The sequence below is a fragment of the Carlito syrichta genome, unplaced genomic scaffold (assembly GCF_000164805.1).
Source record: "Carlito syrichta isolate Samal-C Ts95f unplaced genomic scaffold, Tarsius_syrichta-2.0.1 Scaffold311381, whole genome shotgun sequence".
In the NCBI taxonomy this organism is placed as follows: domain Eukaryota; kingdom Metazoa; phylum Chordata; class Mammalia; order Primates; family Tarsiidae; genus Carlito; species Carlito syrichta.
In genome coordinates, this window is record NW_007255477.1 from 294129 (window position 1) to 299207 (window position 5079).

At 47.2% G+C, this 5079-nt stretch overlaps 1 protein-coding gene across 1 annotated transcript in view; it reads left to right on the forward strand.

Annotated features, from left to right (window-relative positions):
- Window positions 1-5079, forward strand: part of DENND2A (DENN domain containing 2A) — a 75539-nt gene that overhangs the window by 29290 nt on the left and 41170 nt on the right. The gene's annotated exons all lie outside the window — the stretch shown is intronic.

A 5079-nucleotide genomic window follows, 5' to 3' on the forward strand; every position in this document is an offset into this window, starting at 1 on the left:
GCACCTCAGCCTTCCAAGTAGCTGGAACTACAGGCACATGCTACCATACCCAGCTAATTTTTTGATTTATTGTAGAGATGAGGTCTTGCCAAATTGGTCTCAAACCCCTAGGCTTAGGCAATCCTCTAGCCTCGGCCTCCCAACATTTGTGGATTTTTCTAATGAAACAACATACATAATATGTAAACTTACATGTTTGTATGTACAGGAACATCTCTGTAAGCGTACCTCAGCATGAAAAACTGGGCTCCAGTCAAGTTGTGCCATGTGCACATAGATAACATAACTATGTTCGTATACATGCTAATCATGCTCAACCATTGCCTACAGAGCTGAGTTTATATTCTTAGCTGGCATTTGTAACTGATCCCTGGTTACCATGACCACTGAACTTCCACAGTCCTTGTAGACAAACCTGCTTCTCCAGCCACAGCCTAACAACTCCCCCTCTGATATCATAGACCCAGAGTTGGCAAACTTTCCCTAAAGGGCCAGAGAGTAAGTGTTTTAGGCTTTGTGCTGAAGCTCAAAGCCCTGCCCTTACTCAGCACTGCCCTGGTAATGGGAAACAGACATAGACAATATGTAAACATGCCCGACGCGGTGGCTCAAGCCTGTAATCCCAGCACTTTGGGAAGCCGAGATGAGAGGATTGCCTGAGCTCAGACGTTCGAGAACAGACTGGGCAACTTGTGAGACCTCACCTCTACAACAAATCAAAAATTTAGCCGGACATGGTAGCGTGTGCCTATGGTTCCAGCTACATGGAAGGCTGAGGTGGAAGGATCGCCAGAGCCCAGCAGGTTGATGCTGGAATGACCATGAGACTGCCACTGCATCCAGCCTAGGTAACAGAGTGAGACTCTTGATTCTAAAAAAAAAAAAAAAAAAAGAAAAGAAAAAAGACAATATGTAAACAAGTAAGTGTGACTGTGTTTCAATAAAACTGTATTCATGGACACTAAAATTAGAATTTTATGTAATTTTCACTTGTCATGAAATATTATTTATTTTTCCAACCATTTAAAAATGAAAAAATGACTGGCACAGTGGCTCAGTCTGTAATCCTAGCACTTTGGGAGACCAAGACAAGAGGATTGCCTGAGCCCAGGGGTTCGAGACCAGCCTGGGCAACTTGGTGAGACCTTGTCTCTATAATAAATCACAAAAACTAGCCGGGTGTGGTGGCGTGTGTCTGTAGTTCCAGCTACTTGGAAGACTGAGAAGGAAGGATTGCCTAAACCCAGCAGGTTGAGCCTGCGGTGGACGGGAGCATGCTATTGCGCTGCAGCCTGGGTAACAAGAGTGAGACTCCAACTCAAAAAATAAAAAAATGAAAAAACTAGCCAGGCGCTGTGGCTCATGCCTGCAATCCCAGCACTTTGGGAGGTGGAGGTGAGAGAATTGTCTGAGCTCACAGGTTCGAGATCAGCCTGGGCAACTTGGTGAGACCTTGTCTCTACAATAAATCAAAAAATTAGTCAGGTGTGGTGGCATACATCTGTAGTTCCAGCTACTTGGAAGCTGAGGTGGAAAGATTGCCTGAGCCTAGCAGATTGAGGCTGCAGTGACCATGAGCATGCCATTGCACTCTAGCCTGGGCAACAGAGTGAGACTCCAACTCAAAAAAAAAAAAAAAAGCCAGGCTTTGTGGCTCAGCCTGTAATCCCAGCGCTTTGGGAGACAGAGGTGAGTGGATTGCCTGAGCCCGCAGGTTCGAGACCCACCTGGACAACTTGGCAAGACCTTATCTCTACAATAAATAAAAAATTAGCCAGGTGTGGTAGAGTGCACCTGTAATTCCAGCTACCTGGAAGGCTGAGGTGGAAGGATTGCTGGAGCCCAGCAGGTTGAGGCTGCGGTGGCCGGGAACGTGCCACTGCACTCTAGTCTGGGTGACAGAGTGAGACTCCAACTCAAAAAAAAAAAAAAAAAGTAGAAACTATTCTTAACTCATGGCCTGTGCAGAAACAGGTGGTAGGCCTGATGTGGCCCACTTGGCCAACCCCTGTGCTGGGTCATTTCTACTTCTTCTCTTGGCTCTTACCCAGACCTCACTCCCCATTCTTGGAGACCCAATTCAATCATGCCTTCTTTATGAAGCTTCTTAGGCCATCTCATCCTGGAACTTCTTCCCCCCTGATTGTCTGTTACAATGAGTGAGCGAAGTCTTTCATTTCGCACCAAATTATATACTGCATTATGACATCTCTTGCACTGAGTTGTGATTTAAGTTATGTAATACATCTTAAAAACATCTTCCAGCCAGGCACAGTGGCTCACACCTGTAATCCCAGGACTTTGGGAAGCAGAGGCGAGAGGATTACCTGAGCTCAGAGGTTCAAGACCAGCCTGAGCAACATGGCGAGACCTCATCTCTACAATTAATCAAAGAATCAGCTGGGCATGGTAACACATGACTGTGGTTCCAGCTACTTGGAAGGCTGAGGCAGAAGGATCGCCTGAGCCCAGCAGATTAAGATTAAGGCTGCGGTGGCCATGAGTGTGCCACTGCACTCCAGTTGGTCTATTTTTTTTTTTTGTCTCCCATAAGGCCTAGCATTAGTTGTTCTACAATATTTAGTTGTTGAGGAAATTAAATAAAATAAGGCCAAATCCTGGCTGCAAATGTCAATTCAAACTCATTGCTAGGATTGGTTTCTGGTCTAAGAAAAGCAACATCTTCCTATCCGAGCTCCACAGGCCCGTATTTGCTGGCAGGTGTGGGCTGTCCCCACATGCAGTGGCCTTCTGTGCTCATAAAAGGAAGTGTCCTGCCTCCAGGTGTCCTGAAGAGCTGAAGGTACAACCTATTTTGAGGGGTGGATCTTTTTGTTTTTTTGAGTCGGAGTCTGTCAGCCAGACTGAAGTGGAATGGCACACTCATGGCCACCAAAATCTCAACCTGCTGGGTTCGGGTGATCCTTCTGCTTCAGCCTTCAAGTAGTTGCACACATAGGCATGCGCCACCACACCCAGCTGCATTTTTAAATTTATTGTGGAGATGAGGTCTCACCAAGTTGCCCAGGCTGGTCTCGAACCTGTGGGCTCAAGCCTCTTGCCTCCGCCTCCCAAAGTGCTGGGAGGCACTGCTAAAGGGTAGATCTTACAGACCCAAGTCAATTGCTACACACTTGTCTAAGCCTATTAACTGCCATTCCTCTCCTCATATGGAAAAGAATGAATATCCATGAATAATTCATGATAATAAGTAGCAAATAGTTCCAACTTGCCTTGGAAATGTGTTGTTTGTGTTTTCTTTTTCTTTTTCTTTTTTTTTTTTGAGTTGGAGTCTCACTGTCACCCAGACTGGAGTGCAGGGGCCTCTCCCATCCACTGCAGCCTCGACCTGCTGGGCTCCAGTGATCCTTCTGCCTCAGCCTTCCAAGTAGCTGGAACTACAGGCACGCACTACCCCACCCGGCTAATTTTTTTGATTTATTGTAGAGATGAGGTCTCGCTAAGTTACGGGCAATCCACTCACCTCAGCCTCCCAAGGCGCGGGATTACAGACTGAGCCACCGAGCCCGGCTTGTTTGTGTTTTCATTGGAATACAGATGTCTTCAACATTTAGGAAATCCTTTATTTTCCATAGTGGATAAGCCAGACTTAGAGGAAGGAAGCAAGCAGCCGCACCCAGTGTATCCCCTTCACAACTTACCTGGTTTCCCCACTTCACGGTGCGAGCAAACTGCACCACCTCTGAAGAACAGTGAAAAACATCTGCTCAAACAGCTCTGCTTTCAGAGCAGGGTGCTCCTCCCTGATAGCAGAAGATAAAAGCTTAATAACAACCCTTTTCTTCCTGTGCCTGCCGGGCTAGAGAAAACCTAGAGCCTTCCGCCACCAAAGCAGCTAAGCCCAGGAGGTGAGAATGTCAACAGGAACTTGAAGTTGAATAGCTGTCCTAAAGAAGAATGATTCAGCTGTCCCTGTCTGGCTGCACTGTTACTGCAGTCTGTTGGGGGCCTTTGCAAGTTCCCAGCAGGATCCTATATCCACACATTATTCTGCTCAGCCACACCTGAGTGTCTGGTTTGTGCCTCTCATCGTGGGGAACAGCTGCAGACTTTACCACTTCCTCTCTTTACCTCATCAAATATTCGTGGAGTGTCTGCCCTTGTCTGTGCTGCATCCTGGGGCTAGAACTTGCTGAAGTGTCCTTCTGTGTGACCTCCTCTACCAGCCTTGGAGAAGTCCTGAGCCAGCTTTGGAATGTTCGTTTTGTTAGACCACGCCTAGTCCCTGTAGAGAGGAAAAGTAGGTTGGGCAGGCTCTCCTCAGAAAGAAACCCATGTGTGTCTGGGCTGATGCTGCTGCTTATGAACATGAATGCAGACTCCTGGGGTGGGGTTGTTTGCTTTTCTTGCTACATATCATCCGCAGTTCCCATACTTAGCACAGCACAGGGAATATGGCAGAAACTGATTTTTACAATAAAGGAAATTTAGGCTAATATGAGGTATTTATCTGTATTGACACCTAAGGGAAAAATCTGTCACTAACTAGCATTCCCTGTGGTCTGTATAGCCCGCCCACAGGGGCTCACACCAAAGACCCTGTGTCACTCAGTGTGTCTATGGAGACAGCATCTGGCTAAGTGCAGGTCCTGGAACCTGATGGCCTCTTGCAAACCCTGCCTGTGCCACTTACTGGCTGTGGGTCTTGGGTAAATGAGCTCATTTTCATACATCCATTTCTTCATTGGAGAATGGGAATAACAATAATAGTCTAGACTTCTTGGAGTTTTTATGGAGCTTAATCAAATTAATGCTGGTAAACCACTTGGACCACCAACTCCAGCTCCATAAATAGTAAGTACTGGACCAGGTGTGGTGGCTCAAGCCTGCAAACCCAGCACTTTGGGAGGCTGAGGCAGGAGGATTGCCTGAGCCCAGGGCTTTGAGACCAGCCTGGGCAACATGGCAAGCCCTCGTCTCTACAGTAAATCAAAAAATTAGCTGGTCATGGTAGCGTGTGCCTGTCGTTCCAGCTACTTGGAAGGCTGAAGTGGAAGGATTGCCTGAGCCCAGCAGGTCAAGGCTGCGGTGGCCATGAGCGTGCCACTGCACTCCAGC